Below are 14,862 nucleotides of genomic sequence, written 5' to 3'. Positions count from 1 at the left end.
CCAAGACGGTTGGTTCTTTTTCTGATTAGTTCTTGGTAGCTAATAAAGAGAAACAAAAAATTCTAGATCACACTCTGTGACGGCTTTCACTTTGATCTTTTTTTAGGTAGCTCTCTTCCACAAGTCTCCCCTTCCGCAATGGCCCACTCTATTGTAACTCTCACATTGTCTTTTCTTTGTAGCCGCACATCCATATAGACTATAATCTTTAATATGGAGAGGAGGGAGAGGTAAACTCTCACACAGAGCCTCGGTACCTCACTATCTTGATCCAAATCATTTGGTAATGCCCCTAACCAGTGGATTACTAAAGCTCATAAATCCGGGAGCGTTAGGTACCTAACAAATACACCAAAATCTCTAAAGTTGATGGAATGCATTAGGTTGGGCCCTATAAGCTTGTATCATACCAAGTTAGATCTCACCCAGTCCCATACATAGGCGTCCTCGGCAGCCCATTCTGTGATGGCTTTTCATTCTGGCCTTTTTTTACAAGTCCTGCCCTTTCCATAGGTTGCCCCTTCCGCGACAGCCCACTTTATGGCAACTTCACTTTGGGTTTTTACCAGGTAGCCCTTTCCAGGTGTCTCCACAGGTTGTGCCCTTCTGTGACTCGAACATGGGATGCAGCAGCTGCTCTAATACCAAATTTTAGGTACCTAACCAATATGACAAAAGCTTTGGGCTCTAGAGTTGATGGAACGTGTTAGGCTAGGCACTTTAAACTAGTCCCATACCAAGCTAGGTCCCACATAGTCCCATACCTAGGTTGGGCCCCACTCAGGACCGTAACAGGGGGACTCGGAGCAGTTTGGATCTCAAGACTCTTGATCGATTGACTGGCGCCTCAGGACACATGTTAGGATGCTCCGGACATATTGGGTGGTCTTCTTATGATCTCTCCTTCAAAATGAGCAGTTGAAGGTTTATTACAATGGCAAAAAGCCATGTCAACAATTAATAAAGAAGTGTTTAATAAATTGAGAATTGGCATAAAACAAAACAAAGGGAGTGTTAGTTACATTTTTTCCATTATAAATAGAGCTCTTCTCGAAATGGGTTGACGAGTAACTAATCAAAATACAAACCCATACAAATTTTATACTTACTGCACGATTAGGTGATCAGTCTACATCAATATGCTTTCTCAATTGATAACTAAACAGGATTTATACTTGTAAACTGTGTTTTAATTTTACTCTGATGCAATCTAAAACATAGTCTCCAAATACCATCCACTTTGACTTCAATTAAAAAATATGCTAAGAACCGAGTCATATGGCTATTTTATTATAGGATATTGTGCAGGCATGATCCCATTCCAAAAACCCAGCCATAAGGGCATTCTGGTGGATCGACATCACCTAACATCATTCTTAATTCCTTTAATTTTGTATTTTTTAGTGCCGTTGTTAATACAGTTGGACTCGATGTGTAGAACATCTTCACACCCAAATTAGCGTTCATCGTTGTTTGGTCTACGTCCCAAAATAATGCCGCCTCTGGAATGGGTCATAGCTAGAAGGTATCAATGGACCCAGACTGTCTGTTTATTCATAAAGTCTTTCCCCCATGAATTACCAGATGCAGTTCATCATGTTCTTCCTCCCTTCGCAGAGGGCTCACGAGAGTCGAATCGGTCGATGCATTCTGCTTACGTATACATATCAAATCAATAGAAACAATGATTCTATACCCCCGGATCTTAATGAAAAGAATAGACCAACGCCGACCAAATTGAATATACCATAAATCCCAACACGGACCCGACGGATCCAATCTGACTTAAACAACATCGGCTTTGAAAATCACAGAGATTTTGTGTTATTATTATTATTTTTTAAAAGCAAGATATTAATTGGAATTACTATGAATAACTAATTATTCAGATCTCAGGCTATGGCCCACTTAACTGTTTGCTTGGCTTGTTTGATGACACCTATGCCGATACAAATGGGACCCGTCTCTCCCACCAATTAGAGTATGCAAACTCAAGTCTATGTTACTACACTCCCTTCTCCATCAATGTGGTTGCTCTCCATGGGGATATCTATCCGAGATTTATTAGTTTATTTTATCCTTGGATAGGTTTGGTATCTTCTCACGTCGAGAACAACCACAACTATACAACAATGGATATACTATAAGAGCAAGGTAGTCAATCTTAAAGGTATATTCAAGATTAAATTATCCGAGCTGCCAATTCCAGGAAAAATTATCCAAGGATTGAAACAACTTATCCAAGGATTTCTACTCTTGTGAAGAACAGCCCCGGAAAATGATAGTTCTGCTCCATTACTAAGGCCACCTTGGAGTGGTTATTGTTGGAGGTAATTAGGTCAAGCAAGAAGTTGCTTGAAGAATTACAACCAAGGTATTTAGTTTGGAATACCAAGTTTGTTGCCTCCAGCCCATATACCAAGTTTGTTGCCTCCAGCCCATATATAGAGATACATATGGGTTAACGACTAGTTAATGGACTCTAGCCCATGTAGGCTCACTACACCGGTCCATTATCTTATTGGGCTTATATTATAACATACATAGGTTATATCATATACCCAACAGTTTTAACTTAGGAAAACAGTCATAAAAATGCTAAAGAAGGGCTGCCATGATTAAAATAAGAGGGGCATTTGTCATCAACCTCTACCTGACTACCTTGGTACAATGCTTTACTAATTGCTTGCCAATTATAGAGAAAATTTTAAATTTGTGACTACAAATCCGGAAAAAAGCCATTCAAACATAAGATTGTTTCACCTTTGCCTTTCACTTCTTCCTTATGAAGGGCTGAAATCAATCTAGCTAAAAACATGTTTTTAATCTGAGGAAGCTGAATTCCGGGAGACGAACTTAGCCCACTTACGCGAAACAATTTCAGAATATCTTCAAGGGAAATGATATCAGCACCACCATATTTGATATTTTCACTAACCATCTTGTCTTATAGTATTCAAAGAGCTGTCAAAAGGTTATTACACTTCCCAAAAAAACTCTCATGAGCCAATTAAATAAGAAAAGACAGCTGGGTTTGTGCAGATGTCAAAATATGGTCTTCGTGCTGATATCATTTTTCATCTTTCAAACCTTGTGAAAATTATCTTCCTACTTCGTACATAAAATTAACTGATCACCATTGGATTACAGTTAGACTGTGCTGATGATATCCGGACCCACTTGAGGCATGCTTAGGGCAATTTTGGACAGAACAGACACCGAATTTAGTACAGAAGATTATGATGATGAGAATGTGAATTAGTGTATTAAAATCAGTAATTAAGAAGTAAGTTATTTTATTAATGAGGACAGTTGAGAAGAGATTAGGGAATGCTCTCCAGCATGGCAGACGGTCAACCACCGGATTTGTCGTTAACCCTACGTGTGCCAGCTACTAACCATACTGACAATTAATATAAATTATGGAATTGCGTGAATGCCCCTTGCCTTTTTATGAAATTACGAGTATAACACTCTCCGACGTTCGATATCCAATGCCTAAAGCCTAATACGAGAATTTATATGATGGGCGGCCGTGAGAACACGTGAAGTCTGAAAAAAGTAGGTACGGCCCACTTTTTTCGATGATCCAAACCGTTCATCTGTTTGGGCCTCAGAAATGATTTTTGGAAATCTCCATTTTCAGATCAATTCAGATCGGAGGGTTAGGATCATCTTATGGAAATGATTTTTGGGACACACCCCAAACAGATGAACGGTTTGGATCATAAAAAAGTCGGCCGTACCTACTTTTTTAGACTTCATGTGTTTTCACGGCCACCCATCATATAAATTCTCAGCCTAATACAACTGTAAACTTTCTCTCACAAGTACATTGCCCAAATTGCCCTTGATCTTCTCTAACAATGCCTAGAAAAAATGTTCGATATTATATGAAGGGCCATGATTTTTTCACCCCCGTAGGATTATGCACTCCCATTTTAATGTGAATTGTGGGGCAGACTTTAACACTTTTTACGTCGAATCACATTAAAAGGGGAGTGTATAATCCTACGGGGGTGAAAAAAATCATCTCCCTATACAAAATTACATAGTACTAGAATATAGTATTAGCCTAGGGAGGCGGTTAACCCGACCCAAGTTGCAACCTTAGTAGAATATAGTGTTAGCCTAGGGGTGAATGGGCCTGAGTGTGGGTTGGGTTGGGGGGCGGGGGGGGTGGTCAATGTATGAAAATGTCCTTCATAAAAATACCCATTTCATTTTAACGGAAATGAAAACAAAACTCATACAGAGCCCCGACGTTGTACTGCGGGTTGGCCTCCATCCGTGCCTCTGCTATTACCTCTACGGGTGCGCGCGGCAAGCGAGGAACTTCAATATGTTCTTCGTCGTCGCTGGTTTCTACCCGGTGCGGTCCGTCCCCACGGACCGGGATTGTGTCTAAGTCCACAATCTCTTCCTCTCCGCTCTCCTCGTCCACTACAATTATTACCTCCTCGTCCTCAACACCAGCCTCCGCAGGAGAGGCCGGCCCCGTCCTCTCCGACGCCCCGGACCCACTACTACTACTAGTCGAGCCGGACTCCTTTGAGCCGGAGTCCGACTCGGAACTGGTGCTAGACATTAAAAAGGAACAAAAGAAAAGCTAAAAGAAATTACCGAACTGAGGTGCTGACTGAAGATCTCCGGGCTCACTGATCCGAGGCGGGCAGAAAATCGACTAGCCGAGCAGCAGAGAAGGAGAGGAGAATGTAAAAAGTGAAAAATGACGAGTAAAAACTCTGGTATATATAGGCTTGGAAGAGCGGGAAAAATCCCGCCCTTTTCCCACCAGCCGGAGTGCGTCACGTCACCTACCGTATTAAATGCGCCGCTCGCATTAAATGCGCCGCTCCGCATTAAATGCAAGGTACAAGTTCCAAAGCGCTAAGTGATGACGCCTCGAAGACAACATATCAGTCCGGCCTGGCCGCCCAACGCCTTTACCGAAGCCGGACAGGATATGGCGCAATCACTACACGACAAAATACCTGTCTGGCTTTACCGCCCATAAGGCTTAGCCGGACAGGACATGGCGCGTTCGCTGGAAGCCAACATATCTGTCCGGCCTGGCCGCCCAACGCCGAAGCCGGACAGGATATGGCGCAATCGCTACGCGACAAAACACCTGCCCGACTTTGCCGCCCAGAAGGCTTAGCCGAACAGGATATGATGCGTCCGCTAGGCAACAGAGAGCCTGTCCGGCCTAGCCGCCCCGTCCAGGAGATCTGCCCGGCAACGACGCCCAGAGAGTTTTGCTGGCCAGACTTCTGGTTCGAATTTTGATCAGACTGGATTGCACAGGGGCTCCTGCCCGGCCGTGCTCCTTCAGGCCAAGCCACAAGGCCGGACCAGGCCGCCCAGAGGCCCCTGACCACTGCAGTTCTTCTGGCCCCCATATGAGGCCGGCCAGATGCTGTTTTAACCCTCTTTTTGCTTCCCCTGGCCGCTGTCACGACTCGGAGAACCAGGGGGCAACTGATGGGGTCCGGACTCAGCACTGATGGGTCCGAACTCAGCAACTAATTGGCTGTTGACACGTGGCCCTCACAGGGACCGCTGCAACGCCAACACCTGTCCCTGCTAGGTGTGACACCTGGACCAATCAGGGACTTCCACCTGCCCTCCTTAGGTATGAGACCTGGTCCATACAGAGGCCACCACCTGTCCCGGACAGGTGGCTCAGAACTACCACCTGTCCTAGACAGGTGGCTCAGAATCACTATAAATAGCCTTCACTTGTGCTAAGGTGAGGGATCTGAAAATCAAAACTCTAAGCTTTTGCTCTGACATTGCTCTGCACTCCTGCTCATACTGACTTGAGTGTCGAAGCGCCCGTCCGGAGTACCACTCCGGGTTGGTCCTCTGACCCTTTTATTTCTTGTCTGTGCCCTTGTGCAGCGCAGGACTCCACCAGCCCTTCAGCCGTGACTTGTTAGCTCAGCCCATCCAGCCCTACCATAACCTGTTACCAATTTTAGACCTAACAGAACCGATGTCAATGGTTATTAGAGTTCTCTAAAAGCTCTGAGAAGCCAATTAAAAAAGAAAAGCAAGATAAGTTTGTGCAATTATTAAAACATGCAATGCCAATGTCAGTAGTCTAATTATAAAGTTAAAGAAAAAGGAGGGGAGTGATAAATCGACTCCCCATGTGTCTATCTCTCTCCTCTAGAAAAGAGGAGAGAGATAGACATCTGGGGAGTCGATTTATCACTGCCCAAGAAAAATTAAAAACAAGAAGACGCCCCAGAGCCAATGCAATGCATTAAGCTAGACCTTTTAAACATATCCCATACCTGGCTAGGTCACACCTAATCCCATACCCAGGCGAGTCCACTTAGGACCATAAAATTTTACCATGCTTATGCTTCTGACATCTTGGAGGACCCACTCTGATCCGGGAGGATCGTGATCAAATCCGACGGTCAGTATAAACAACCCATCTTGGATGTACTCGTTACAGCTTGGCTGGACGGATAACCAAGCAGAAATTGTGAAGTTTGTTTGTTGGGTGGGAGATAAGTATTGACACCTTGCAACAAGGAGTACCATTCTAATTTTAGCCCATTTTTGTTTGGGAAGTACGTACCATCAGGGAGTTTTTATTGGCTGGAGAATCAAACAGTTAGTGGAAGATCTCCTAAGAAGACATCCCATGGTATATTGGTTTTGTGAGGAACCGTAGATAGAGTTGTTTTTGGGATAATGATAGTAATCAAATCCTTTTTTCTTTTTCTCTATTGACAATTACATGTAATCTGGGCATCAGAGCCCAAGACGGTTGGTTCTTTTTCTGATTAGTTCTTGGTAGCTAATAAAGAGAAACAAAAAATTCTAGATCACACTCTATGATGGCTTTCACTTTGATCTTTTTTTAGGTAGCTCTTTTCCACAGGTCTCCCCTTCCGCAATGGCCCACTCTATTGTAACTCTCACATTGTCTTTTCTTTGTAGCCGCACATCCATATAGACTATAATCTTTAATATGGAGAGGAGGGAGAGGTAAACTCTCACACAGAGCCTCGGTTACCTCACTTTCTTGATCCAAATCATTTGGTAATGCCCCTAACCAGTGGATTACTAAAGCTCATAAATCCGGGAGCGTTAGGTACCTAACAAATACACCAAAATCTCTAGAGTTGAAGGAATGCATTAGATTGGGCTCTATAAACCTGTATCATACCAAGCTAGATCTCACCCGGTCCCATACCTAGGCGTCCTCGGCGGCCCATTCTGTAATGGCTTTTCATTCTGGCCTTTTTTTGCAGGTCCTGCCCTTTTCATAGGTTACCCCTTTCGCAACAGCCCACTCTGTGGCAACTTAACTTTGGGTTTTTACCATGTAAGCCTTTCCAGGTGTCTCCACAGGTTGTGCCCTTCTGTGACTCGAATATGGGATGTGGCAGCTGCTCTAATACCAAATTTTAGGTACCTAACCAGTATGACAAAAGCTCTGGGCTCCAGAGTTGATGGAACGTGTTAGGCTAGGCACTTTAAACTAGTCCCATACCAGGCTAGGTCCCACATAGTCCCATACCTAGGCTGGGCGCCACTCAGGACCGTAACAGGAGGACTCGGAGCAGTTTGGATCTCAAGACTCTTGATCGATTGACTGGCGCCTCAGGACACATGTTAGGATGCTCCTGACACATTGGGGTGTCTTCTTATTATCTCTCCTTCAAAATGAGCAGTTGAAGGTTTATTACAATGGCAGAAAGCCATGTCAACAATTAATAAAGAAGTGTTTAATAAATTGAGAATTGGCATAAAACAAAACAAAGGGAGTGTCAGTTACATTTTTTCCATTATAAATAGAGCTCTTCTCGAAATGGGTTGACGAGTAACTAATGAAAATACAAACCCATACAAATTTTATACTTACTGCATGATTAGGTGATCAGTCTACATCAATATGCTTTCTCAATTGATAACTAAACAGGATTTATACTTGTAAACTGTGTTTTAATTTTACTCTGATGCAATCTAAAACATAGTCTCCAAATACCATCCACTTTGACTTCAATTAAAAAATATACTAAGAACCGAGTCATATGGCTATTTTATTATAGGATATTGTGCAGGCATGATCCCATTCCAAAAACCCAGCCATAAGGGCATTCTGGTGGATCGACATCACCTAACATCATTCTTAATTCCTTTAATTTTGTATTTTTTAGTGCCGTTGTTAATACAGTTGGACTCGATGTGTAGAACATCTTCACACCCAAATTAGCATTCATCGTTGTTTGGTCTACGTCCCAAAATAATGCCGCCTCTGGAATGGGTCATAGCTAGAAGGTATCAATCGACCCAGACTGTCTGTTTATTCATAAAGTCTTCCCCCCATGAATTACCAGATGCAGTTCATCATGTTCTTCCTCCCTTCGCAAAGGGCTCACGAGAGTCAAATCGGTCGATGCATTCTGCTTACGTATCCATATCAAATCAATAGAAACAATGATTCTATACCCCCGGATCTTAATGAAAAGAATAGACCAACGCCGACCAAATTGAATATACCATAAATCCCAACATGGACCCGACGGATCCAATCTGACTTAAACAACATCGGCTTTGAAAATCACAAAGATTTTGTGTTATTATTATTATTTTTTAAAAGCAAGATATTAATTGGAATTACTATGAATAACTAATTATTCAGATCTCAGGCTATGGCCCACTTAACTGTTTGCTTGGCTTGTTTGATGACACCTATGCCGATACAAATGGGACCCGTCTCTCCCACCAATTAGAGTATGCAAACTCAAGTCTATGTTACTACACTCCCTTCTCCATCAATGTGGTTGCTCTCCATGGGGATATCTATCCGAGATTTATTAGTTTATTTTATCCTTGGATAGGTTTGGTATCTTCTCACGTCGAGAACAACCACAACTATACAACAATGGATATACTATAAGAGCAAGGTCGTCAATCTTAAAGGTTTATTCAAGATTAAATTATCCGAGCTGCCAATTCCAGGAAAAATTATCCAAGGATTGAAACAACTTATCCAAGGATTTCTACTCTAGTGAAGAACAGCCCCGGAAAATGATAGTTCTGCTCCATTACTAAGGCCACCTTGGAGTGGTTATTGTTGGAGGTAATTAGGTCAAGCAAGAAGTTGCTTGAAGAATTACACCCAAGGTATCTAGTTTGGAATACCAAGTTTGTTGCCTCCAACCCATATATATAGAGATACACTAGGGTTAATGACTGGTTAATGGACTCTAGCCCATGTAGGCTCACTACACCGGTCCATTATCTTATTGGGCTTATATTATAACATACATAGGTTATATCATATACCCAACAGTTTTAACTTAGGAAAACAGTCATAAAAATGCTAAAGAAGGGCTGCCATGATTAAAATAAGAGGGGCATTTGTCATCAACCTCTACCTGACTACCTTGGTGCAATGCTTTACTAATTGCTTGCCAATTATAGAGAAAATTTTAAATTTGTGACTACAAATCCGGTAAAAGCCATTCAAACATAAGATTGTTTCACCTTTGCCTTTCACTTCTTCCTTATGAAGGGCTGAAATCAATCTAGCTAAAAACATGTTTTTAATCTGAGGAAGCTGAATTCCGGGAGACGAACTTAACCCACTTACGCGAAACAATTTCAGAATATCTTCAAGGGAAATGATATCAGCACCACCATATTTTGATATTTTCACTAACCATCTTGTCTTATAGTATTCAAAGAGCTGTCAAAAGGTTATTACACTTCCCAAAAAAACTCTCATGAGCCAATTAAATAAGAAAAGACAGCTGGGTTTGTGCAGATGTCAAAATATGGTCTTCGTGCTGATATCATTTTTCATCTTTCAAACCTTGTGAAAATTATCTTCCTACTTCGTACATAAAATTAACTGATCACCATTGGATTACAGTTAGACTGTGCTGATGATATCCGAACCCACTTGAGGCATGCTTAGGGCAATTTTGGACAGAACAGACATCGAATTTAGTACAGAAGATTATGATGAGAATGTGAATTAGTGTATCAAAATCAGTAATTAAGAAGTAAGTTATTTTATTAATGAGGACAGTTGAGAAGAGATTAGGGAATGCTCTCCAGCATGGCAGATGGTCAACCACCGGATTTGTCGTTAACCCTACGTGTGCCAGCTACTAACCATACTGACAATTAATATAAATTATGGAATTGCGTGAATGCCCCTTGCCTTTTTATGAAATTACGAGTATAACACTCTCCGACGTTCGATATCCAATGCCTAAAGCCTAATACGAGAATTTATATGATGGGCGGCCGTGAGAACACGTGAAGTCTGAAAAAAGTAGGTACGGCCCACTTTTTTCGATGATCCAAACCGTTCATCTGTTTGGGCCTCAGAAATGATTTTTGGAAATCTCCATTTTCAGATCAATTCAGATCGGAGGGTTAGGATCATCTTATGGAAATGATTTTTGGGACACACCCCAAACAGATGAACGGTTTGGATCATAAAAAAGTGGGCCGTACCTACTTTTTTAGACTTCATGTGTTTTCACGGCCACCCATCATATAAATTCTCAGCCTAATACAACTGTAAACTTTCTCTCACAAGTACATTGCCCAAATTGCCCTTGATCTTCTCTAACAATGCCTAGAAAAAATGTTCGATATTATATGAAGGGCCATGATTTTTTCACCCCCGTAGGATTATGCACTCCCATTTTAATGTGAATTGTGGGGCAGACTTTAACACTTTTTACGTCGAATCACATTAAAAGGGGAGTGTATAATCCTACGGGGGTGAAAAAAATCATCTCCCTATACAAAATTACATAGTACTAGAATATAGTATTAGCCTAGGGAGGCGGTTAACCCGACCCAAGTTGCAACCTTAGTAGAATATAGTGTTAGCCTAGGGGTGAATGGGCCTGAGTGTGGGTTGGGTTGGGGGGCGGGGGGGGTGGTCAATGTATGAAAATGTCCTTCATAAAAATACCCATTTCATTTTAACGGAAATGAAAACAAAACTCATACAGAGCCCCGACGTTGTACTGCGGGTTGGCCTCCATCCGTGCCTCTGCTATTACCTCTACGGGTGCGCGCGGCAAGCGAGGAACTTCAATATGTTCTTCGTCGTCGCTGGTTTCTACCCGGTGCGGTCCGTCCCCACGGACCGGGATTGTGTCTAAGTCCACAATCTCTTCCTCTCCGCTCTCCTCGTCCACTACAATTATTACCTCCTCGTCCTCAACACCAGCCTCCGCAGGAGAGGCCGGCCCCGTCCTCTCCGACGCCCCGGACCCACTACTACTACTAGTCGAGCCGGACTCCTTTGAGCCGGAGTCCGACTCGGAACTGGTGCTAGACATTAAAAAGGAACAAAAGAAAAGCTAAAAGAAATTACCGAACTGAGGTGCTGACTGAAGATCTCCGGGCTCACTGATCCGAGGCGGGCAGAAAATCGACTAGCCGAGCAGCAGAGAAGGAGAGGAGAATGTAAAAAGTGAAAAATGACGAGTAAAAACTCTGGTATATATAGGCTTGGAAGAGCGGGAAAAATCCCGCCCTTTTCCCACCAGCCGGAGTGCGTCACGTCACCTACCGTATTAAATGCGCCGCTCGCATTAAATGCGCCGCTCCGCATTAAATGCAAGGTACAAGTTCCAAAGCGCTAAGTGATGACGCCTCGAAGACAACATATCAGTCCGGCCTGGCCGCCCAACGCCTTTACCGAAGCCGGACAGGATATGGCGCAATCACTACACGACAAAATACCTGTCTGGCTTTACCGCCCATAAGGCTTAGCCGGACAGGACATGGCGCGTTCGCTGGAAGCCAACATATCTGTCCGGCCTGGCCGCCCAACGCCGAAGCCGGACAGGATATGGCGCAATCGCTACGCGACAAAACACCTGCCCGACTTTGCCGCCCAGAAGGCTTAGCCGAACAGGATATGATGCGTCCGCTAGGCAACAGAGAGCCTGTCCGGCCTAGCCGCCCCGTCCAGGAGATCTGCCCGGCAACGACGCCCAGAGAGTTTTGCTGGCCAGACTTCTGGTTCGAATTTTGATCAGACTGGATTGCACAGGGGCTCCTGCCCGGCCGTGCTCCTTCAGGCCAAGCCACAAGGCCGGACCAGGCCGCCCAGAGGCCCCTGACCACTGCAGTTCTTCTGGCCCCCATATGAGGCCGGCCAGATGCTGTTTTAACCCTCTTTTTGCTTCCCCTGGCCGCTGTCACGACTCGGAGAACCAGGGGGCAACTGATGGGGTCCGGACTCAGCACTGATGGGTCCGAACTCAGCAACTAATTGGCTGTTGACACGTGGCCCTCACAGGGACCGCTGCAACGCCAACACCTGTCCCTGCTAGGTGTGACACCTGGACCAATCAGGGACTTCCACCTGCCCTCCTTAGGTATGAGACCTGGTCCATACAGAGGCCACCACCTGTCCCGGACAGGTGGCTCAGAACTACCACCTGTCCTAGACAGGTGGCTCAGAATCACTATAAATAGCCTTCACTTGTGCTAAGGTGAGGGATCTGAAAATCAAAACTCTAAGCTTTTGCTCTGACATTGCTCTGCACTCCTGCTCATACTGACTTGAGTGTCGAAGCGCCCGTCCGGAGTACCACTCCGGGTTGGTCCTCTGACCCTTTTATTTCTTGTCTGTGCCCTTGTGCAGCGCAGGACTCCACCAGCCCTTCAGCCGTGACTTGTTAGCTCAGCCCATCCAGCCCTACCATAACCTGTTACCAATTTTAGACCTAACAGAACCGATGTCAATGGTTATTAGAGTTCTCTAAAAGCTCTGAGAAGCCAATTAAAAAAGAAAAGCAAGATAAGTTTGTGCAATTATTAAAACATGCAATGCCAATGTCAGTAGTCTAATTATAAAGTTAAAGAAAAAGGAGGGGAGTGATAAATCGACTCCCCATGTGTCTATCTCTCTCCTCTAGAAAAGAGGAGAGAGATAGACATCTGGGGAGTCGATTTATCACTGCCCAAGAAAAATTAAAAACAAGAAGACGCCCCAGAGCCAATGCAATGCATTAAGCTAGACCTTTTAAACATATCCCATACCTGGCTAGGTCACACCTAATCCCATACCCAGGCGAGTCCACTTAGGACCATAAAATTTTACCATGCTTATGCTTCTGACATCTTGGAGGACCCACTCTGATCCGGGAGGATCGTGATCAAATCCGACGGTCAGTATAAACAACCCATCTTGGATGTACTCGTTACAGCTTGGCTGGACGGATAACCAAGCAGAAATTGTGAAGTTTGTTTGTTGGGTGGGAGATAAGTATTGACACCTTGCAACAAGGAGTACCATTCTAATTTTAGCCCATTTTTGTTTGGGAAGTACGTACCATCAGGGAGTTTTTATTGGCTGGAGAATCAAACAGTTAGTGGAAGATCTCCTAAGAAGACATCCCATGGTATATTGGTTTTGTGAGGAACCGTAGATAGAGTTGTTTTTGGGATAATGATAGTAATCAAATCCTTTTTTCTTTTTCTCTATTGACAATTACATGTAATCTGGGCATCAGAGCCCAAGACGGTTGGTTCTTTTTCTGATTAGTTCTTGGTAGCTAATAAAGAGAAACAAAAAATTCTAGATCACACTCTATGATGGCTTTCACTTTGATCTTTTTTTAGGTAGCTCTTTTCCACAGGTCTCCCCTTCCGCAATGGCCCACTCTATTGTAACTCTCACATTGTCTTTTCTTTGTAGCCGCACATCCATATAGACTATAATCTTTAATATGGAGAGGAGGGAGAGGTAAACTCTCACACAGAGCCTCGGTTACCTCACTTTCTTGATCCAAATCATTTGGTAATGCCCCTAACCAGTGGATTACTAAAGCTCATAAATCCGGGAGCGTTAGGTACCTAACAAATACACCAAAATCTCTAGAGTTGAAGGAATGCATTAGATTGGGCTCTATAAACCTGTATCATACCAAGCTAGATCTCACCCGGTCCCATACCTAGGCGTCCTCGGCGGCCCATTCTGTAATGGCTTTTCATTCTGGCCTTTTTTTGCAGGTCCTGCCCTTTTCATAGGTTACCCCTTTCGCAACAGCCCACTCTGTGGCAACTTAACTTTGGGTTTTTACCATGTAAGCCTTTCCAGGTGTCTCCACAGGTTGTGCCCTTCTGTGACTCGAATATGGGATGTGGCAGCTGCTCTAATACCAAATTTTAGGTACCTAACCAGTATGACAAAAGCTCTGGGCTCCAGAGTTGATGGAACGTGTTAGGCTAGGCACTTTAAACTAGTCCCATACCAGGCTAGGTCCCACATAGTCCCATACCTAGGCTGGGCGCCACTCAGGACCGTAACAGGAGGACTCGGAGCAGTTTGGATCTCAAGACTCTTGATCGATTGACTGGCGCCTCAGGACACATGTTAGGATGCTCCTGACACATTGGGGTGTCTTCTTATTATCTCTCCTTCAAAATGAGCAGTTGAAGGTTTATTACAATGGCAGAAAGCCATGTCAACAATTAATAAAGAAGTGTTTAATAAATTGAGAATTGGCATAAAACAAAACAAAGGGAGTGTCAGTTACATTTTTTCCATTATAAATAGAGCTCTTCTCGAAATGGGTTGACGAGTAACTAATGAAAATACAAACCCATACAAATTTTATACTTACTGCATGATTAGGTGATCAGTCTACATCAATATGCTTTCTCAATTGATAACTAAACAGGATTTATACTTGTAAACTGTGTTTTAATTTTACTCTGATGCAATCTAAAACATAGTCTCCAAATACCATCCACTTTGACTTCAATTAAAAAATATACTAAGAACCGAGTCATATGGCTATTTTATTATAGGATATTGTGCAGGCATGATCCCATTCCAAAAACCCA

This window comes from Tasmannia lanceolata, unplaced genomic scaffold (genome assembly GCF_043159265.1).
Source record: "Tasmannia lanceolata isolate RefF3 unplaced genomic scaffold, GAP_Taslan_0.1 ptg000015l, whole genome shotgun sequence".
Taxonomy (NCBI): domain Eukaryota; kingdom Viridiplantae; phylum Streptophyta; class Magnoliopsida; order Canellales; family Winteraceae; genus Tasmannia; species Tasmannia lanceolata.
The sequence above is the reverse complement of the archived record's forward strand: the minus strand, read 5'-3'. Positions refer to the sequence as shown.